The 24,349-nt window shown below is 38.1% G+C and overlaps 1 protein-coding gene across 1 annotated transcript in view; it reads right to left on the reverse strand.

Moving 5' to 3' along the window:
- LRP1B (LDL receptor related protein 1B) overlaps positions 1–24,349 on the reverse strand; it is a 634,437-nt gene that overhangs the window by 233,392 nt on the left and 376,696 nt on the right. The gene's annotated exons all lie outside the window — the stretch shown is intronic.

Consider the following 24,349-nt stretch of genomic DNA (forward strand, 5'->3'; position numbering starts at 1 on the left):
TCAATTTTGATTAACCTGACAATATTTTAACAGGATTACCTATTTGTGAGAACAAATTACACTTGCAGGCTGAAGACCACCTTGCCATGACTTTAACATGCTGTAAAGAATAATCTGATTCCAGGCTGAATGTTACTAAAACCACTTTGAGAACCAGGATTTCATTATCCAAATGAAGTGAATTATCTCCTATTTATTACCACTTATGGGAATAACTTTGGATCAATAGCATATAAAACTTCAGATATTTTATGTGACAGACAGAACAGTAATTTATAGTAGTAATTTATAGTAATTTATAACCTCTCATAAAAATCCAGTTTTAGGCTATTTGCTGAACAGCAGAATGAAACCCATATCCTTTATTTTCAGTCTTCAAATAAATAAGAATATATTTTAGAGGTAAAGTGTTTCAAGTGCAAAAATTAAAATTAAACTTAAAAAAAAAACAACAACAACACAACAACTTTTTAAAAAAGTAAAGGCATTAGAATAATCTATAGTCTATGTGCAGGAGCTGTCAAATGCCAAAATGAATTGATCTCAGAATCATAAAATAGGGCTGGAGGAGGATTTGAAAGGTCATGTAGTCCATCACCAGGCCATAAGGCAGAATAAACTTTACCTATAACATTCCTGAGGGATAACTCCATTCCTGACAGGGATTTCTATTTATCAAAATAATTCTGAATTCCTGTCCTGTCCTTCATTGTCATTCTTTATCCCAGCTGTATTCTAAGAATATATTTAAAAACACAAACTTAACATTCAGGTCTATATAAATCAAAATGTCCATAGCACAGAATATTTGCAAAGTAAAAATCATGCCTTAAAAGCAAAAGTAATTTGGAATGAAAACAGAAAGAAAGAAAAAGTGTTTCTATAGCAGTATATACACTTATTTATGTATGTATTCATATAATCAGAAATAACAAGGCAAACACCTATATATATTGAAAATAAGTTTTTAAGATGTTACATGTACTCCGGACTACAATCTGTACTTCTGGGGATTTGATTTATGTTATTTATTGGAACTTTGTGCCTCAAGATTCAATAATTCAAATAAAGCTCATTTTGGAATCATAGAACCAACTGGGTTTGCTGTGATCAGGCACTCACATATAAATAAATATATAAACACACATGCATGTAAATACACATCCAGACACAACACAACAGTTACAAACACCTGAAGTCTGACTTCACACTGGCTCTACTACATGGTGTTTAGTTTTAATAATAATTTAACATTTCTACAGATTAAAATAAAAGTTAAAAAATAACTATTAGCCTTTTACAACGAGATTATCTTTTCAGATCAGACAAGAAATAAAATGTTTGTATGTCAATAACAAATAGATCCAGTAAGGAATATCTAATTAAGAATATTTAAGAATTTAAGAGGTTGCTCCAGCTTTGTGGAATAGGGAGTAATTTCTTTTTTTCCTCAATATCTGTCTTATAATAACATCATTGGTGTGAGTTATCATGACTTCATGTGCAAATGACACTCTTTTTACTCTAAAAGTCATAATTCTCCTTGAGACTGACAACAATGAAACTTTATAATTAAAGGAAGAGGCAAAAGACAGAACAAGAAAGTAGCTCCCTAAGTGCTGTTGCATGATCAAAGTGCTCTGAAAATTAAATTAAGAAAATTAAATGCTTTATTGTGTAATCTTGAAATGCAATTCTGTATTTAAAGACTAATGCAGATTTTTAGAGTGAGGTTTAAACCAGAACTGCATTTCTAACACAGGAAGTTGACCCCCAATTACACTGTATTGCCTTTGCCTTGGGAGCTCTAAAGGATGCACTGTGCAGCATTTATTTCAGCTCAAGGCTAATTTTTGTGCTCACAAATGGGGCTGGGTTTGCCTCTCCATTTTCAGCAGAGGGCAATGAAATCTTTTGTCCATTCCCAGAGCAACTCTGGGAGGAAAACTGACCGAGGGCATGTCCCTGCAGAGCCCAGCTCAGGGCTGGGGCTGCCAGAGAGAGCTGAGTCCATTGCAGCCTTCATTTCCTGACACTGCCAACGAGGCTAATTGATTGCTAATTGAGGCTGCTGCAACAGTAAACATGTTGGCACTAAACTGAATTTTATTAAGTCTATCTTAATAAAAAGGTTATCTTTTGAAAGCTTATCTTTCATGTGTGGAAATTCTGAATTCTACCTCAAGTTAAACAACAACAAAAAGGGGAATCTTCTTCATCAAGTCCTGGTGCTTTGCAGGCATTTAAACTCAAAAGTATTCAGTTGTTTTGACTCTTCCAAGATTATTTCACTGTGGTCCCAGCAGTTAAGAATCTACATCTAATAACTAATGGTGATATCTTCCAGACTGAATTACACAGACTGATTTCTGCAGCAGCTTATTTGGCTTAAACAGCTATTTTCACCTGTCCTCCTCTCCAGAGCTATTTCTAGATGGAAATCAAATTCTTTCCCTCTGCCTAGCAGCTAGAGATAAGCAAGGCAAGGCAGACTTCCCCCTCCCATAAGACAGGCTCTTTCTGTTGCCCTCTTGTGCAGTTATTCCAATTTTAGGTCAGTGATTGAACAAGCATGACCAGCTCTGGGTTTGCTGCTCCAGAGTTCACTGGGGTCTGCACAACAGCCCAGCAACCTCCCTGCACCAGCTGGGGATTCAGCCACCCCTGGATGACATTTGCTGTTTTCACAGCTCTATTACACTGCTGATATAAACTCATCCTCTCCCTCTATTACATGCACCCTCCTCGGTCTAACAACTTAGTCTTAAAAAGTTATGGCTGGAACTTATCCAGAGAGTTTGGTTCCAGCTAGGAATAAATACACAGGCACTATTCTGTCCATATCTGAGCAGTGACCAGCCTTTTAAAATTACCCTCCCTGACAAACCCACTGACTAAAAACAGCAATAAATGTTGCCAAATAGAACTAATTCCATATGAAAAGAATGCTGCCATGAGACAAAAGTGACAGCGAACTTCCCAGTCCCTGCTCTCACACCAGTGGTCACAGATTCATCTTTCCTTCATTATCAAGCCTCAAAAATGTGAAAGGAGGGCCTCAAAAGGGCTGTTTTTCTTTCCTTACAGAGACATCTGTAGGATAGTTACTGCCTTAGCTCAGCTGCCAAACCCCTTATCACCACTGGTTTTGTCCAGAACCTTCTATCTCCTCACTTCCTTTTGTTTTCCAAGCTTTCAGTCACCTCGTTCATAAACCACCTATTTAATTAGCTGAGAAAGAATTGTTTTCCCTGAAAAGCTACATTTGGGCACTTGCATAACTGAAAACTGCTAATTTCTAATGCACCTAGGATGCCAAACACTGTACAGCACAAACAGAGTTTAGGGGACAAAAATACACAATTCTGGAGCTCCTTGACAAAAAACAATGAAATATAGAAAGAAAGTTAGTAAAGTATATCCAGAAAAAGAGGACGCTTTCTTAGGCAAAGTTACTGCTATGGACAAAATCTAACTAGAATAAAGTAAAATAATTCCTAGCACTCCTCAACAGGAGCTATGAGTAGAAAGGACAGGGTTTAATTTTCAGGAGGGTCATTTTCAAAACAGGAGGCAACTAAAGACGTTCAGTTTATCTTAGCAAAATGAACAAGTCACAAAAGGTTAGAGACTTTTTACCAATTTGGGAGCAGGATTATGCTGTGGGAAAGAAGTTTGAATTGGAATTAAGAGAAATGCTGTGCAATTTAATTGGTTTGAAGCATAATGAGAGCAGCATTGGCATTGAGTGGCACCATCCAGATTTACTGTAGGACAAATAAAATAACTAAAATTGTGGGGACTGTGGTGAACAAGGAACCTTCTTCAGAGGAGGTGATCAAAACAGCTAATTAAAAGGACTGTGTGAAAACACCCCTGGGGCTCTGCTACAGCCTGTGCTATGAGGTGCTCCACTGACTGGATTCTCAGAAGGGGCTGCCACACAGTCCTGTATCTGATTTCTTTTACATTTTTAAAAAATTGAATGTGATTTGATTTAGTTTACATCACATTTAATTAATAATAAGCTTTATAGCATGGTCCAGGAACATTTTTTAACTGATGATGTTTAGGTTGGTTTCTGGGTTCAGCAGTTTGCTTTTTCATCCACATCTAAAGCAAAAGAAATCGGCCACCCTCAGACTTGGCCCATTTTTGGTAATAAATGATCCATGGCCCTCAGTGTCCCAGACAGATTTTAGGAACTTGAAGAACACTGTTTGCTAGAACACACACACACACACACATTGAAAGCAATTTTCAAGTTTGGGGCAAAGAGAAATTTTCCCCCAGAGGAGGAACTGAAATACCACTGGATTTGGGTATTCCTTCCTCTTCCTACTTTTTTCCAGCACAGTGCAGCATCCATCACCTGGAGGATCATTTCCCACTCTTCTTTGGGGGGTTAGAAACTCTTTGGCTCTCCAGCAAAGTGCTTTTTTTTTTTTTTATTTTTTATTTTGTAACTTATATTGGAAGGAAATATCAAGTGGATGTTTTTGTGCTGCATGGGAGTGAAATTCTATTAAAGTTCCTCTGTGATTTCTGCAGTGTAAAGGAGGACATATGTTCCAAATGTTCCTGGCATTTTGGAAATCTAGCTCTGAGTGCCTGTGAGTAACATAATAATGGTTTCTTCTCCTGGAGAGCTGCAGATTTAGTGCCAGGCAGGAAGCAGCACAGGGTCGAGCTGCAGATAAAAGTAAAACCCAGTCAGACAACTCATTTTCACCACGCAGAGCCCAGCTCCACTCACTGCTTGCTGCACAACAACAGGCAAAAATCAGCAAAACTCAGCCCCCAGGGGGGACATTTGTAATGAAATACACTTCTCTTTACAGGGAAGTCGCCAATTCAAACAAAAATTTTCTTATTTGAAGACACAGGGGTGGTAGCCTGAGCAGCAAATGGGGAAAGTAGCTGAGAATTTGGGGATGGATTAAAAACTGGTCCACTGCTAAAGAAGATACAAGTAGTCATATTTGTTTGTTTGTTTGTTTGCATTTAAACTGTCCATCAACCATCTATAAAAATGTGGCTTTAGAATGCTAAATTGGTTTGCCATTAACAGGTCCCCCCAGCCCCCCATTTCCTTACAGACACAGAAATGTGAATTTTCAGGTGTCATAAAGTGAATGTAGTTTGCCAATTCAGGATGGTTATGACTGTACACCACAATTGTTTTAGCAATCCTGCATGTTATTCTTCAAGTTTGATCCCTTCCACTCCAGAGAGTATAAAATCCTTTACTTCATTTGACTTAGGGACGTCAATCAAATATACATAAAATTCATAATAATCCTTAAAAGTGTTTGCCCCTCCTTTTTCCACCCAAATATACTTTTTCTGCAGGGTGAGAGTGCAGATGCCTGTCCTGTGCACTCATCTACCACCTCTGGGTGCTGCAGGGATGATGCAGGACAGAAATACGTACACCTGAGTTTCTCTCTAATGATGTTTTGTCACAGTTGCAATTTTTTTCACACAAGCTCTGCACCATCCTATGCAGAGGAATATGTAAAATAAGTAAACATGCAATAAATCCATATCAATCCTACCATATTCTATTTCTTGCTCCATTTATGAGTAGTTGTGGCTGTACACGCTCAAAAAAGCACATCTGGGTTGTAACAGCAATAAATCAAACACACAGAGAAATGGAAGTTCAGCTCCTAGGTTTTGCTTGTGGATAAAATTGCACAGAAAGTTTGTCCTACACTCTCATCACAAGGGTTATCTGTTTGGTTTTTTTTTTCCATATGAAGACTACAGCAATGGGATGTACTCTTGGAAAGGTGCATCCCTTAGAATATATCACATTTATGCTTGCTTAAACCTGCTTTCTGTCTATGTACAATTCAATGTCTTTTCATTAAAATCATCTAATTACCTTGAGTAATTTTGTGCACAAAGTAATTTTCTGAATACAAAGCATGTTCTGTGAATTTTCAAAATTTATTCCCAATATAAAATTTTAGTAAGTAAATCAAATATTGCCTTTACAGCCACATTTTTTTTTCCATAACTACATGTGAAGTTTTAATAACTGTCAGTTTGAAATGAAAGCATTGCAGATGTATTCCTGGATTCATTAAGGGCCCTGAACATCAGTATTTATTTGTCAGATTATTGCCCTTTATCTGAAAATGTAAGGATTGAGACTTAAATCAGATGCAGAAAGTTGGAATTAAGAGTCCTTTCAGACTAAATGTTTTTCCCCATGTGTAACTACAATCTCATCAATTAGAATATAAATGAAGAAATATTGATTATTCACATTTTATCACAAACCAGCTGCGCCAAATCAATGTGCTGATCCACTGAAAAAAATCATTTTATAAACAAAGTGCCATATTACATGGCTTTATATCAACATTTAAGTAGACTTCAAATGTGACATCTAAATAATTCTTATTTTTAAAAAGTAGATATAAAACCTCCCTAAAGTAAAGAAAATATTTAGCAGACTTTATATAGTTATAAAATATATGTTAACATTCAAACCGCACACTGATGCTAGAGATACTGAAATCTGGAACATGATGATGAATAGTTCTTGGATTATCCTGAGTATTTATTTTTGAGGGTAAGATGGTTCATTTCCACTCCTTTACCAGGTGTACAAGATGCAGGGAAATAATTTTGCCATAGAAAATTAAAATTCTCTTTCCTCATTGGCAACTCAGGCTCTGATATAGTTGTTATATCCTTGAAACTCAACTTCAGATAGGTATTTTTAATGTGCAATTTTTGATTATTCTGCTTTGAATGATTTCTGGAGCATCAAAATGGTGCCACGTGACCTTTTATACTCCTTACATGCACTCTTTTATGTACAGAGCAGAATACACACATTCATACACTGATTTTCAAAGATTTCCTTACTATTGTACCAAAGCTCTTTCACAGAAGAAATAAATGCAGCACTTTTCCTGAAGGTATTTAATTTTCACAAGATATTATTATGTGCAGTCAGACTCTATTGCTTCTTCCACTTAATAAATAACCTTTTCCCTTAGTTGAAAAGTGACAATATTAAAAATTACTTTGAAAATAGGATTTTTTAGGGATGGAGAGGGGAGGAAGAGGGAAAGTTTTCATTAATTGCTCCATGATTGTAGGGCAATAAAGGTAGAAATAAAGAAGATCCCTGAAATTGTGTTTGACTTGCAGCCTGAGGAGCTTCAGGCTAAAGCAGTGTGGAGTTTGGAGGCTTTAATTTTTGTCCTAGAGCTAAGCTCAGGCTCAGGCAAATCAGGACAGCACCAGCAGCAAGTCCTTGTTTAAAAATGACTGTCTAGACACAGGAGGCCATCATTTCCCAAACACAGCTCACTTCTCCAGGGCCTTTTCCTTCCCAGAATTTGAGACATGGCTTTTTCAACCCAGCCTGAGAAATGATGGTTGCACGGAGCATTTGGCACTATGAAATGTGGAAAATGTGCCCACTCTGTTTGTCAGGGATTTAAAATCATGTTTTCCACACCACCAGCATCAATCACAACACAGGATGCTTTGTCTTCAACTATGTGATTTCTGTCAACCAACTTTTTCCCACTTAGTGACAAGCAATGAAAAAGGAAACATTTTTGCAATATTAATTTCTTTTAAATGTATTATTAATGAGAAAAAATAAATTAAAACAGTTCTTCCACCATGGTATTTGATGACCTATACCAGATTAAATGTCAGTAATAGCTGGCATTTGAGAACCTGTCTCATCCATCTTATGCAGAAAATGCTACAATAATCATCATTATGTAGGATTACAGTAAATTAATCAAAAATCCACAGTTTGCCAGCTTTAGGAATCTCAGGGCTCCTTCCTAGGCAGACCTGCAGAAAGGCCAGGATTACATTGAGACTTTAGATCCCAAAGGCTTCAGACCCTGAAAACTGATGATTTTAAGTTGTGATGAGTTAGCAGTCAACAGAAGGGATGGGGATTCTTTTTTTTTTTTTTTTTTTTTTTTTTCTTTCCAGCAAATTCAAGGAAGGCTGTATCAGTGCCTGTTAAATGCAATGGTGTTTCAAACTCTGAAAATCCCAGCACTGCACACAGCTGGAAGCTGGCAGGTTTGCTGTGGGAGCTGCTGCTGGATGCTGAGTTATTCTTTCCTTCTCATCTAAGGTGTGTTTTGTTTTTTGTTTTGGTTTTTTTTTTTTTTTTTTTTTTTTTTTTTTTTTTTTTTTTTGGTTTTAATTTTGTTTCTTTGTTGTTTTTGTTTTTTTGTTTGTTTTCTGTTTTTCTCTGCATGCTGTGGGAAGCAACAGTGCTGGTACATCCCTCAGTGCCCCTGCTCTCAAAGCTCTCAGGTTAAATTTAAGTCATTAAATATCATCAATGTCATCAAAGCTGAAGATGATTGTGGATAAAGAAACAGGTAAAGCTGTAAAAAAACTATTCTGACAAAAAAAAATCTGAAATTTATATTTCAAATACATTATAAAAATTCTAATTAGTATAAAAAAATACTTCAAATTAAGTTTATGCAAGTTAATGATCTTACCTTATGCTGAAGAGGAGCAAAACCATTTAATATTTGATCTCCACAAGCAAACACTCCTAACACAATAAATCCTTCAGGTGGTTTAAATTGTGCCAGTGGTTATTTATCACAGTGTAGAACAGAAATTGGACAGCCTGTGCTTGGCAGCAGTGGACAGAACTGATCTGTATCCTGGCTTTCCTTTGGGGTGAGCAGTAAACTTTGCAGAATTATTATGAATTAAATTATTCCAATTCAATTGATGCTTCCAGTGGTGAGCAACAATGAGAAATACTCAGGGCTCACCAAGGAAAAAAAGTATCTAGCCAAATTATAACTGCACAAAATGAAATAAACCCAAGATTCTCATCCAGAACTTCAATGCTCCTGTTTAGGAATCTCTGTTCTTTAATGCTTGTGGGGGTTTTTTTGCAACGCAGTAAGTTCTTAAGTGAATATTAGAATTTACATCTTGAATTTCTGATGTTTCAAATATTTTTCAATATTTGAAATATTTCAAATATTTTCTGCTGCAGAGGTTGGTTTGGATGCTGCTGCTCCACACCAGGCTCAGTGATGGCACATCTCTGTGCAGGACTCAGACCTACAAATCTTCCCACTACAAATCCCTACATGGAGCATTATTTAATGTCAGCAACAAGTGAATTTCCTGATTCCATGTCTCATCCTGGCATTTGACAGTAAGTAAAAATAGGCAGCTTTGCTTCTTCAGTAACTACTGAGTAAATTAGTCATTTTCTCCCCAAAATTGTACTTGTAAATTAAAATTAAAAATAAAAAATAAAAAAACCAAACAGAAGTCTTGTCTAAACCAAAGATCATAGGCAACAAATTAGCAAGCTAGTAGAAAGAAAAAACAAAGCCAGATTTTTACAGAACTATAATATTTGAAATTAAGTTGGAAATATTGTATTTGCATTATTTTATCTCTTCTGAGATCACACACTCCTTAAATCTTCATGATATTTTTTCTTAAGGCGCTACAAAAGAGAACTCAATTTCAGTTCAGTGTCAACAAAATTGGTTTTATTCCACCACGGAGAAGGCTCTTGTGCTTTTGCTGTTGTTAATCTATTCTTGATCTGATAACCTTTAATTTACAGCAGCAAGGCCTAGTGGGAAGGCAGAATTATTTATGATACCACTAGTAATTAGTGCCTAATTACTAAAACTAATATGAAGCTGCTAGGAAGCTGTGCATATATTCAGGATTTAAAGTCAACGAGTGCTGATTTGTAACACAAATATATAAACGGCATAAATATTTCCATTTTGACTTCCAAAGGTTCCCCAACTGAAGCCCATCAATGATCTGCCACATTCTACTTTGGCAAAAAAGTTACACAAATAATTGTCAAAAGGAATTCCTGCTTTTGGCTCTAGCTAGGAAACAGACTTTTCCTGAAAGATTTACTGAGTGCCAAGAAGAATACAAAGACAAAAAAGATTCAATATGTGGTGCTATGTAATGATATGGACATAGTGACTGGAGTGTTACAGTAAATTGCTGGAGGTTCTGTATTTTGATGCTCAAAGTGATAAATATGCATATATTTATTTATTTCAGTCATTGGTTTGAAATTTCCCTTTTCATCAGAGCAGATCATTCTAATAATCCTTATTTACTGACCTATCTGCTGCTGCTTTCCACATGAAGTTGTGTCATTTGAAGAGCAGTGAAAACCTGTGCTGGCATGACAAAATACTTTATAGAAAAGCCATATGTGTAATACACTCGCTGTGCTTGTTACAGAGTTGTGAACATAAGTAATGAATTAAATAAGAGGCTGCAAGAAGCAATGTGGGAATTGTGGGATTAAAGAGGCTGTCAGCTGATCCAGAGGCACAACATCCACTTCTGCTCCAAGCACACACACACACACACACACATATATATATATATATATATATATATATATAAGCAGTTGGCAAAATGTGGTAGCAAAAAGTTATGCTTTGTTTACAAAAATGATGAAGGGATTAGCTGAAACCAAACAAACAAAGATAGAAATAAAATAAATTCCCTGCCTCCTCCCAGAGAATCCGCAAAACCATGGGGAAAATTGATCAAGATACTCAACAACAAAATAAATATTATTTCAGGGGATTATTGGGTTATCTAGCTATCTATTCATATCAATCAGACATTTTCTGCTAGGAGATTTTGACTCCTCCTTGTTCTCTGGGGATAAAAGCATGGAACGATATCATGTTCAGCATGGAAAGAATTCCAGAAAGTCACAAATCATAAATGATTTCCAGAACAGAAAAATAAAGGACACTTTAGCACTTCACCTCCTGCCCTGCTCCACTCAGCCCTGGGCTGTCCATGATTCTGAGGAATGGGACACACAGGATCACCCCACCCCACATTTTCCTCTGCAACGTGCAACAAACCCATTCCTGGATTTCCTTATTCAGGGAAGGAATTTCATAAGCAATTTTGAAGCCAGCAAACAAATCTGCTTCCTGATTACTCTTCTGCAACACCAGAAATGTAGAGATGTATTAGCAGCCCTGGCTCCAAGCAGAATGAGGAGAAAAAGGAGGGGATTTGTACACCCCAGTGATGGCTGCACACACCATCTCTGTAATAATGTTTCAAACACCAACCCACCCCACACAGAATTAGTTAGGAAGACAATTTCTAAAAATTACTAAAATGGAAAAAAAATGAAGAAAGAATTGAAGGAAAAATAAAATTAAAATACTTTTCTGGCCAAGTATAGGACTAAATTAATGTGCAGAGCAGTTAGGCTATGCCAGCATGAACTGATAACCGCACTACCTCACCGATTTTATTTTCAATTCTAAGACAATTTCAGAACTCAAAGAAATAAGTTATGGCTGATGTCATTAATACTAGATGAAAAATGGAATTCTAACATATTTATGATTCATGCCACTCAGTCTCACAGGCTTTTGGTCACATCAGTAAATCACTTTTTCCTTGCTCAAAGCAGCACTGCTCCCCAAGTCTCCAGGCTACCAGGCACACAGTGATGAGTACAGCTGCATTTTAGAGCTGCTGAATTTATTTGTTTTATTAATTAACTAATTATCTCATTTTAGGAGAAGAAGAAACAATATCAACCCCAATACAAATGCTGAGTACCTGATATCTCATGTACTGAGTGACAGCAGGAAAGGAGGTGAAGCTGCACAAGGAAGGCAGCTGCACGTGCAGCCCAAGAGGCATTGATGGAAATACTTTTATTAAAACAGCTGATACAGTCTGAGGAGAAGATTCCCTCTGCAGCAGACAGCCTGAAAGCAGATCATGGTGTGCCTACCTGTCAGGAAGGCTTTACTTCTTTATTTTAAGACAAAACTGATATACACTGACATGAGTGAGAGTGGATCAGCAAACAGCCTGGTGGGATTTGGGGGGGAGCAGGGCACTGCCTGTTCGCTTGCTTGATTACAGGATAAAAGCAATAATCTACAGGCACCACTAATGAAACATATTTTTTACATTATTTTTGTCTGATGCCAGAAATATAATTAATACCTACTTTGCATATTACCTGCAATAGAAGTGAATTTACTCTAATCAGCCTGAGGTGAAGGGAGCACAGATTAACTTGGGGCTTTCTTCCCCTTCCTTTGCTTCAACTTAATTGTCCTCCTCTGACACATCCCCAGTGAATCATCTCACAACCTCCAGCACTTTATAATCACTCACATTCCTCACTGCCCTCTGGGAAGAGGCAGCAGATAGCTTGGGCTGGGACACACAGCCACCAGCTGCTGCAGAGCAGTCATTTCCTTTCTTACCTCATTAAAAGATCTGCTCCTGGTCTTTTCACATTTGATTCCAAAAGAGGGAAGACTGAAGAGCAGTAAGGATACTACTTTATATTCCTTAAGAGCTGTTCCTGTGTTCAGCAAGCAGTAATTGCTTGATTCAACCTGCTCTTGATGGTACCTGGCAAGGGAGGTGCTTACTTGTCAAAGCATAATGGGGAGACAGCAGCGGTGACAATCAGCCCAGCAGATCAGATGGTGCCCAAATCCCTGTGAAACCTACACCAATGAAAAGGATAAACCCCTGGGATTCAGTTCTTTTTGGAAATCTTAATTGCTTCCCAAGTCACTGAGATCCAGTCCCCATCCCTGTTAAGTCAGACAAGGTCTCACCACACAAATGATGAACCCCAAGAACAGAAGAACCACTCAATTATAATTCAAAACTCCATCCTTTCTGCTATTATTTGGTTCCTTTTTTTTTTCTTTTTTTTATTTTCTTCTTCTTAATTAAACTAGTAATTGAGGCTGTGCTATGAGCTGAACTCAATTAAATAAGTCAGGGTATGTTCAACACATGCTCCCAAAACTCTGCCACTCAAAGCCCAGGCTGGAACATCTAATCTACAGCATCAGACAGCTGTAAAGAGGAAATAAATTGCCATCTGAGCATCGTGCTATTGAACATGTCTAGGAAAAGGCAGCACTCTCCTCAGTATCTAAATAACAACTGAAAATCTAAGGACAATTCCAAAGGTGAGGAAAAATTCAATCAAAAATAAGTATTTACTGGAGAGAGAGGGGTATTTCTTTGGCTTATTGGTTAATTACTCTGCATTAGGGATTTTGCTTTAATATTTTATCAAGCACAGTGATTTCAGCAGCACATGAAGTTTTCTGGTGGGTGTACCAGAGTCCACCAGATACCCCAAGGGCTGGGAAAAATCTGTTGCTGACTTGATGAGTTCTTCAAATCTCCATGTACTTCTGCATCAGAGAACCTGGCCCAACATTTCCTTCTGAAACTTTTCTGTTACTATTTAAAAGAGAAGAGAGAACAAAGTCAATAAAACCAGGTATGAGCGAGACAAAAAAATTCTCTTCTCTAATGAAAATTATTTATTTACACAATGAAAAAGAGCTTCAAAAAGATAATATTTGGTGGCTAAACACCTGTCTGCTGTGGTGGAGCAGTGGAGATACTTGAATTTGGAAGCACCAGACATTACATGAGGATCTCCCGTGGCCGTGGTTTTCCCAAAATGTTTCCTTTTTCATGGCAACTGTGAAAGTTCGCAGGTTCACCTCAAAATAGAACAGAAAATCTTTTGCAGGACAGAAAAAGATCTTCCTATCACCTCAACTTCTGAACATTAAGAAATAACGATTATTCAGATTTCTTTGTAAACAAAGAAAAAGAAAATCCCAATCAATTTTGATGCTAGAAATCCCAGAAATCAGGTTATTCCTTGCAGAAAATGCTCTCTTCATACTTAGGAGTAGCCCAAACTGAAGGAAGCAGCTTAGAAGGGCAGTAGCTGTTGTGTTTATTTTGTGTCTTCCTAATCTGTTGAGGATATCCAGCTATCCTTGTATCCAGAAACAGATAAGCTGCTTCAAATCAATGCTCAGAATATTTTAAACTGCACACTGCCATCATATATTTGTGAAAACACCAGCTACTTATAGAAATAAATAATTGGACATGAAGCTCTTTCGTTGTCATAACAGATCACTGGACATCATGAGATGTTCATTAATCTTTGTTTCAGTTTGAATGGGAACATATTCTGTCTGAAGCACAGAAATGGAAGCCATAAGAGCAGAATACACATGTGCTGTTTTTCAAATGCATTCTCTAATGCCACATAACAAAGTCAGTGATCCAAGAGAGCTAAGAAATTCACAGGGTAAAAAGACTGAAAAGGATGATATTATTAAGCCTCTTTTCAGGTTTTCCTAATAGGAATCCCGTCACTAATCAGTCATTCGTAACAAATACTCATTAATTGTCATCCTTCTCAAAGCACTCAGCAACAGGACGGTATTTTAGAGGTGGGGAGGTTGAAATGTAGAGCAGTGAGCTCACAAAACTGACAGGTATAAAAACAGGAAGAAAAAACAGTGGGGTTTTTTTTAGCTCTTACACCTGTGCCTTCCCCAGCTGTTTACAGCTGGGTCTTTACTGAGCACCGAGCAGGCAGCGTGCCCGGAGCTTAAACACACCACAGGAGACAGAGATGTATTGGCATCTCCTTGTTTGCCAGGTACAGCAAATATTTGCTTTCATTTCACAAGCCCTGCATTGACATCAAATAATTTATAACTCTATTGAGTATAAACCTCAAAATAAGCTCATTTGGCTCATGCAGAATTAAGCTGATGTGCTACAGAAGATGAGGAGGACTTAGAAACACAAAGTGCTCAGTTCTGCCTTCTGCTAAACACATGTCTAGAAAACTTGATAAAAACTGAGTTGTGGTGAGGTTTTATGAAAGCCTCCTCTACATTTCTGGTTAATGTTTTAGGCCACAGGCAATAGCACAGAGCCACAGAGGCAGCTGCTGTATTTAAGGCAAGATGCTTGATTTTACCAAATCATTGATGCAGTTTCTTTGGTTTCACCTTTTCCCAGACACATTTCTGTACAAAGGATTCTCTCCAAGGGACTTAGACTTGACAACTGAACAGCCTTGTGCTCAGAAGTCCTTGTTTTAATTTTTGGTGAGATCCTGTTGGTTTTTGCATGCAGGAGGCAAAGTTCAGTTTTCAAGAATGTGCACTTGCTATGAGAGAAAAATGTATGGGCTCTGTGGGTTCTCCCACAAAACACTGTCCCATCACTGCTTACAGTAAATATTCCAATCAAAATATTAACATCCCAGTTTAAATACTAATAATAGGTGCAGCACAGTTTCCCAAGAGTGTTGAACAATTGTACAATAAAGTTAAAAACTGAGATTGTTCCACTGACACAAGGCTTCTTCTTAAAATATTGAAATTTCTTTATATTCTTTCTTTATGTCTGTGACCAGAATAAAAGAAGACCCATACTGAATTCCCACCTTTTCTTCAAGTTTCTTTATCCATCTATTTTTCACACTACTACTTAGCTCCTTAACTAGATATTTATCCTCACCTCCCTGTTTCAGAGCACTGCCCCTTGACTGGAAGCCACGAAGGCTGAGCAGTCTCAGACATCCCCATTTGGGAAATAAAAGTTTTAATTCATCCAGCTTGTTTTTGAGATCTTAGATTTTGGCAATAAAGAGTAATTGCATATTCTTGAAAAGAGCTCGTGGTGCACGTAGATAAATACACTGTATTTTAAGCACACAATGAATTTTAAAATGCATATAATGACTTGAAATATTTCTTCATTGCTGTCACAAAACTGTTTAAATTTTTTTTTTTCTTTAATCTTTCATGACTGTAGCTATAAATCCAATGATGGGAAATAAGCATTTTCATTTGATTAAGCAGCATTGAGTTTGGGGAACACTCTCTTGAAGCACAAAATGAGAAATAAAATGACACCATGAAAGGTAAATGTCACCAATCTTTTGATTAAAAAGACAATTAGGGAAGACTTAAAACTAATTCTGTGAATGATTTTTTTTCCTTTTTTTTTTTTTTTTTTCTTTAAACTGTACCACATGTGCAAATATGCAACACAGACAAGTTCACCTGCAGAGGCCAGGCCATGGGCAGCCAGTGACCTCTGACAGGTGCCCTGCAAAACACTCCAGGTACCAACAGAGCTGTGGCATGACCTTTGCTTTATTTATTATGAGGGGGAATGGTGTTAGAAACTGAAAATAGGATTTAAAAATCACATAAATCAGAACTGGAACAACCTTCTAAGCCATGTCTAAACTCAGCAGCAACACAGGAAGGAAATTTTCACAGGTTTTTTAAAGGTTTTTTTTGCTTGTTTTTGTTTTTGTTTTTTGTTTTCATTTGTGAATGAAATAATTCCAGTTGGCTAAGTTTTCATGAGACATTCTACTTAGGAAAATAATATATAGCCACAGACAAGATAAAATATGGATCTGCAGGAAATCAGAATGGTCAGTCAGATTCACTTCTCAGATAAAACTTCAGCATCTTTCCTTATTTACCCAATTTTATAGCAGAATTCCTGTCAAAGTACCTTCCACAAGCACCAAGTTCTTCAGAGAACCTGAAATTTAAAGAACAGTTTGCCTGATAATCGGTTTAGGGAAAGGGGGGAAGCAGAAAATCCAGGCCATGGACATCCCCCAAAGCCTGAGGGTGAGCTCAGCATCCCCAGTGTGAGCCTGTTCAGCACTTGAGTGGCTTGGACCTGATGGTCCTGGGTTTAAATGATCATCTTTACTTTCACAGAGAGGTAAAAAAATATGGAAACCACCAGGCCAAGCTCAGCACTGCACAGAAAACACCACTAGGGCTGGACTGAGTGCCAGCACCACCCTGGCTAAAGAGGCTGCTGAGCACCCTGAGAGCCAATTCACCTTCCCTGCTCTTCCAGAATTCACAGGGAATGGCACTCCCTGCGTGCAGCTTCCCTGAAAATAGCTGCTCCAGGATGGTGCTGGTTCCAGGAGTCAGGTGTATTGGTGTAAAAAGGGCTGGAGCAGCTCTCATCTTACTCATTTTGGTTGCAAACAAGCAGTGACTGAGAAGAGTTAAGTACAATTTCTTTCCTCCCCATCCCTCCCAGCCCAAATTGAAACATCTTTCCCCAGAGGTTTGGCACTGACAGTGACAGTCATTACTCCTAATACTGAAAAACAGTATCATCTCCAAAACCTGTAAGATCTCTGCTTAGAAAAGATAGATTCTGCAATCTTCATCTCAGGGTTTTCTTACCATTTGCAGAAATCCATACTACACTGCAGTGGCAAAAGCTTCCTATCAACACCTGTGGATTTCAATCTGCAAATTAGGAGCTCTATTTCTCTGCAGTATCATAACAGCAAAATAAAGCACCAGCAGGACACCAGATGTGAAATGGTAGAGTTTGTCTCGTCAAGGAAAAATTGGGTCCCATCCAAGAGTAAGGGAAAATCAAAGCTTCTACAATTTGTGTAATTCCGCTCTATGTGAAGTGGCCCATTCATGGCTCCTATTTTCTCTTTATCTAAACAAAAGCAGGTTGCTTAAATTAAAATGTAATTCAGTCATAGACAGTTAACAAATGGAGATTTGTGTCACAGCAGTAGCTAGAGCAGTTATTTTCCCACCACAAAAATATATTCTTTTCATTTTCCTTTGGCTGTTCGGATAGGTGCACATTTAGGAACATATAATCTGTCTGTGTGACTGTATGTAGGAAGACATTGAGTAAAAATGTCATTTAAATAGGATCAGAGCTGCTTTCGAGCTGCTTGGAAGACAGAAAATGTTACCTAGGATTATTTAATACATGCACATTTTGTAACTGCACATAATTACTTACCTGACAGAAAGACAGAGCCTACAACTTCATAAACATAGGAAAGCTGCTGTCATAGCTCTTCTATCTCCACTATTTCTCCTTCAGCAGATAGAAAATGGCTAAATTATCTTTCTCATCCATGGCAAACCTAATATGAGCTCTCAAACCCACCACATGCTGAGGAGAAAATACAGCTCAGGTGCCCCTGGTTATTATTAGCTGTCATATTTTTTATTCTAAGAGGTCTGTAAGACTTCATTATCTGATTTTACAGTGGTACTTTGCTGATAACGAGTAAAACCAAGTAAAGAAGCACAAAGAAATGGAATTGTGCACTCAGGGAAGTGCAGTGTGGCCATCCTGGCGAGGCTTCTCCAGAGCAGACAGCCGAGGTTCAAACTGCGGCCAACTCACCTTAACACCTGTAAATCAAAACCAAACCTGTGCCCTGGGAACCATCCACAGATTGCAGGAATTTATAGCAATGTGCAGGATCACAGCTTTTCTTTTTTCTAATGCCTCTGCCTGTCTGCAACAACCTAATGATGTTCTTCATGCTGAGGCTTTCTTAGCTTTGTTCCTCCTTTCCTTTTTCTCTTCTTATTTTTTCCCCAAATAAGTTTGTCCACTCTTGGCATACTTTTGCCCCCTCTCACCCAATTTGCTCCTTTTGCTCTTTGAATTGTATCTGCTTGTCTGACCTCAGATTATTTTTACTGCCCTTTCAACAACCTGGCATTTCATATTGTCTTTTCCACGTCTGTCCATACTCATTTTAAGCACTAAAGTGTACTTTCCCTTCTATAGCTTTCCAATGTGATTCAAAATTGAAGAGAGAAGCAATAGCCTCAAGACATTCAAACCCATCTATTTAAACTTGATCACAGAGAAGGCTCTGTAACTGTGAAGTTCACATCTTTTTTTATGGTCTCATTTCCCCTGGAACACCTATGCAGAGAAATATCATGGTAGAATAAAAAAACTCATCATTAAGCCCCAGAGTGTGTGAATATGGAGGCAAGCCAAAACATAAATAGATATTTGGCTTTTGGCAAGATAGTATTTGGCATTTAATACATCAAGCAGTAATCTGCATTGTATTTATTCAGCTGAGCATTTAAGGTGCATTTGAATGTGAGAGTGATAAATAGGAAGGAGTTACACAAACAACAATCAAACCGTGTGCTATTATAGGCCTCGGAATTACTAAAATGAAAATACAAAGAGAACAGTGTGGGGGTGTTTCTGTAAAGGATGCTTTAGCTAATACCTCTAAGGGTTTATTTGTAGGTGCAATTCTTTTTCTCCCAGTGGAAAACTGCACCTCTGAGGCAGCTCTCCCAAAATCTCACCTATGTGTGGTACAATAGTCTATGTATGAGACTACTCTTCCCATTCAGCTTTTACAAACCCTCAAATGCAATCCAAAAATTTCCAAAGCTGGCTGGTAACAAGCCAGTTCAACCATCAGATCAGGCACTGACTCAGGCAAAATTGTTGTGATTGTAGTTCATTTTTATTTTTGGAGTGTTCTACTGCCATTTATCTGCGGCCCTGCCCCAGTAACTGGATTGCAGCTTTGTGTCCCTCCCCGTGGCTCCAGGTGTAATAATTGCCAGATATTTCCATGTTGTTTGTCATGTGTTTATCTCATTACCATCAGGGGACAGATGCTGAACAGCGGCTGAGGTGGACAATCTTTTGTATTGTAAGCAAATAGGGTTGAATTCTGCCTGGAATTTCAATCCTTATCTTTCTGCAATATAACATTTGCCATTTATTATATTAGAGGATAATCCATGTTGCATTTGTTTACAAATACAAGTTTGTGCTACTTGGAACAATAAAATCCAGGAACTTTTTTTTCTACAACTTTCTCAATCAGTTGCAGGGGGTGAAAGCAGAATTTTTTGGAGATCTTTTGGCTTTCTCTAGCTTATTATGCATTGCAGTCAATCCCACAACCACTTTTCCATACATTTATTTGAATGAAAATGCCCAAACTTGTAAATTCAGCCCTGTCCACAAGACACTTCCACGGTCTCCACGACAATGTTTGCCCCACAAGGCACCTGCCCTGGTGGCACTGGCTTCAATACAGCTGTGGTCCTTTAGGCTGTGACTTCTTACACCTTCCTGCAGCCCTGTTACCTGGTGAGTGTGTTAGGGCTAAGTAATACATCTTAAACCAAACACCACAACATGCACCCACTCCATAGTTAAAGGGTTATAACCACTGAGCAGAGTTTACACAGAAATGAAGAAAAGCATATTTGAGAGCTGCACATTGTGAGACATGATTGGAGCTTGCCTGTGAGTGCCTACAGGAAGGACGTGATCCCTTTGCTGTTGTTATTTTTAATTGTATTCTTGCTATCCCGGAATGCAAGCAAAACTCTGCATTAAAATATTAACATTTCATCTGCAGCAGCACCTGCTGCCTTCATCTGTTAATGCTGATGTCTTCAAGGTGATATAGCTCATTGGTCTTTGGGCAATAAAATACCCCAAAACATTCAGCATTAATGAAGGCCAAAGCACCATCTGGCAGAGCCCATAAAGTGCCATGGGGCACAGGAGGCACCCAGGGCCCTGCCTGGGGAGATCTGCATTGGCAGCAGGCACAGAGCACTCACTGCTCAGAAGTCCTTGTTTTAATTTTTTGTGAGATCTTGTTGCATGCAGGAGGCAAAGTTCAGTTTTCAAGAACGTGCACTTGCTATGAGAGAAAAATGCACAGGCTCTGTGGGTTCTCCCACAAAACACTGTCCCATCGCTGCTTACAGTAAATATTCCAATCAAAATACTTCTGTTACAGTTTAAATACTAATAATAGATGGAGCACAGTTTCTTAAGAATGTTGAACACTTGAACCATAAAGCTAAAGACTGAGATTGTCCCACTTGCACAAAGCTTCTTTTTTTAAATATTGAAATTTCTTTATATTCTTTCTTTATATCTGTGACCAGAATAAAAGAAGACTCATTCTACTGTTTTTTGGTTTTTTTTTGTCCCCTAAATTCCCACCTTTTCTTTAAGTCTCTTTATCCATCTATTTTTCACAGTACTACTTAGCTCTTTAACTAGATATTTATCCTCACCTCCCTGTTTCAGAGCACTGCCCCTTGACTGGAAGCCACGAAGGCTGAGCAGTCTCAGACGTCCCCATCTGGGAAATAAAAGGTTTAATTCATGCCCTGTAACTGGCCCATGATGTTAATTACAATTACATGTTCACTGCAGAACTTTATGGCTTGTATGGACAGATGAATAGAGACTTGATTAACAAGCTATGGACTAAATGGATGCATTTCTGAGACTGATGGTTCTCAAAACTAATAATGGGGTTTAGTAAAGTAATATTTCCTGTTATTAACTGGCAAGAGGGAAGCAGATCATACACAGCCATATCTAAGGAGTACATGAGATTAAAGACATAAATATCATTATCCAGCTCTGTGGTCTGTGTGTGGGTATTTACAGCAATAAATTTCCTGTCAGAAAGCTTTTGCATTTGATCTCTCAGCATCTACTTCTGCTACAACAGTAGCAGAAGTCTTGTATGTGGGGTCTTTTTTTGTTTTTTTTTTTCTTCCCTTCTTTACAGAAGGGTCAAAAACTAGATACACTTTATTGTGCTGAGAGGCAACTCCTGCCAAATTCACCCTCCTCTAAGTTGTGCAACATTGAGGTGATGACAGACAGGAGTTCACACTCCCACACTCTGGCAGCTGTGTCCCTCTCTACCTTCTAGGGTCACTTTAAAAAATGGAAGTGGAAACACAGCAGAAATAATTTTCTGAAGTTCTGCTGGGCATCAGAAAACTATCTTTTAGAATAATGAACAATGTGCCCCAGAATAAAGAACACATCTTGCTTTGAACAGCACCTAAAAGTAAGGGATGGCAAAGGAATGTGGGGAAGGGAATTAGACATCCCACTGTCCCAGCTGAAATAGGATGCACTTGAGTAAGATGTATAGGAAAAGCTGCCACCAGAAGCTGAACCATCCCAACAGCTTCCCCTGTGCAAAATCCCCCTTTTATAATCCCTCTTTATAATGATTAGTGACTCATCTGCACAGATACAAGACAGGGAGAACCTGGGTCCACAAGAGATCTAAAAGGTGAGGCAGTGACAGCTGGAAGGGCACAGAAAGAACTGAAGCAGAAAAACATGTAGCAGGAAGAGGAAAATCCAAATCATTAAATCACTTTTGCCAAGGTAATACCTGACCAGAATCTAGACCCACATCAGTTTTGTCACAGTGCCAAAGAAAAATCTCCAGAAAAATATCAAGTATTACACTGTTTACAACAGGAAATAAACAAACTTCCCTACTTCCATCAGTTTTCCAGGAAAATGGAGACCAAACAGAGAGTATATAGAGTGCAGCAACTAAAAAATTCAAAGTTTAGATGAAGAAGGTATTAATGGTGGAGAATATATTAAAAAAAAAAAGTTGCAAGAAGTGAGTTTTCTTAGTCTAGATTAAAAGAAGTATCTGCTAGTTGTCCTGAAGTAGCTAAAAAGTCACTGCAAGAAGAGGCAAATAAACTGTTCTGCATGCCAGCTCACAGGATAATTAGAGACAATAATCTTAAATTGACAGAGGCAAAGATATATAGTTCATGCAATCTCCTCTCTGAATATTGTGGATTATGAAATTTAAACAAAACCTGTTTATAGAATGTCACAGGCTCATTTATTCTGCCTTCAAAGATTGTGATAAAATAAGCAACCTCTCAACCTCTTCCTCTAATCTCTACTCCTTTTCCATACAAACTGGACAAGGCAGAGCAGGTGTGGATCTATGTAACTTATCTCCAGGCTGTGAGATAAGTATGAACAAGACAAAAATAAAAATGCACATAAAAATGTTACAAGTACAAACCCAAGCATTACAATTCCTGTGTTCCCTTAAATTTTCCCGTGATATGAGCAATCAGAATTCTCTGATTACATCCATGCTGGTTATTATTTCAAAACACCCTCCTCATGCTCTGAGGAGTGACTGCTGCTTCCTTACATAAGTGCTGTCTCACACCCTTCCACAGAGATGCATTTTGTTCAGCTCCTGCTCAGAATGCAAAGCTGCTCATTCCCAAACAGGCACTTACCAGTGTTCACACCTCTGTCTCTGACTGCTTCCCAGACATTAATGAATTCTTCTTCACAAAATCCTCCCAAGCTTAAATGAAGTGAACCTTCTGCAGAATTTAAACCACAACTTCAAGCCTACCTGGTAATTATGACTGCTCAGCTCAAGCTTGATGCTGCAGAGCCTGATTCTGCCTGTGACACTGAGACATTATATTTCCAAAACCTCATTCCAAATCACAGGCAGTTCAACACAGCCAAAACTTCTGCCTGAGGACACAGGTGGCTCATCAAATATTATTTATATATATATGTGTAATTATATTAAAAATACATAATCAGAAGTGTCTTGTAGAATATCAGACAAAAATAATTCACCAGCGAAAGACAGTAATCCTCTCCGAAAGTCTTGGAAATCATACACAGACAAAATCTGTATTGTGTAAGCAGCCTCACTTCAGCTGTCTCAGCTGTTCCCTGAATTGGGTAAGACCTGTGGGCATTCAAACCTTTCAAAGTAAAGCTGCCAGCGTATTGAAAGTTTAAGCACGCGTGCAAATTCCAATATTAAGATTTCACTTTTGAAAATGTTAGAATAGACATCGAGTTTTCTGAAGTGACAGCTGCATACACCAAAGTATTGTGATCTATGAAAGTATTACTGCTTTCAGAAAACTCTACGTGACAACTAACCCAACAGTAATTTAACAAAGAGATTCATACATAAAAACAAACAAACAAATAAATCCTTGAACTTGCAGAAGATGCAATGTTTTCACATCAGTAAACCATGTCAGACACTCAGGAATCCAAACAAGAGCTTGGCTTGGTGTAGTCAACCGAGTTCTGTTCCAATTTAAATATTTTGGTAGAGGTCTGATTTTCTGTTGAAGGGAGTGTAATCCCTGTTGGGAATGCAGTTTGCTTTTTCTCCTCTCCTTCTGCTCAGCCCCAGGAGCTGTGCCAGCGGAAAGTACAGTGCATTTCTGTTCTGCTGGAGGAGAACAGCCAAGAGGTGGTGCTGTGCAATCCCTGGGTCTGGTGAAGCCTGACAGCAAAACCATGTATTTGTAAAACTTACAAAGCTCCCAGACTGCAAGCAGGGGTTTCTCAGCATGTAAAAGAGGCAGTGAGGTTCAAATACCCTAGTATTAATTGAGTATTTTAATTTAATATCTGTTGAATAAAGATCCCTGAGTATTTTGGTTTGGGGTTTGTCGATTTGCTGTCAAACCCTAATGAATAAAAACGATCTAAACAAAACTGAAGCAGAGTCAATGAGATTATTTTTTAACTCAATGGCCTTTTCCTAGATTTCCCTGTGCTAAAGGTTTGCCTCCTCAGTAGCTAATTACCCATTGATACAAAGTAAACAAGTTTTCAAGTGCCAGCCTGGACACTGCCCAAACTCCTAAATTCTGCTCCTTGGAAACACCAAGACTGAGGCCAAATGCAAATTTGGACCAAGTTTTTTTGTGTGCACATTAACATGTTTGTGTGTGAAAATGAACCAGCTAACTCAAGCTAACTGGTAATGAGCAAACTTCAAAAGGTTTAGAAGTTTCTAGCA

Source organism: Vidua macroura, chromosome 7 (genome assembly GCF_024509145.1).
Source record: "Vidua macroura isolate BioBank_ID:100142 chromosome 7, ASM2450914v1, whole genome shotgun sequence".
Lineage (NCBI taxonomy): Eukaryota > Metazoa > Chordata > Aves > Passeriformes > Viduidae > Vidua > Vidua macroura.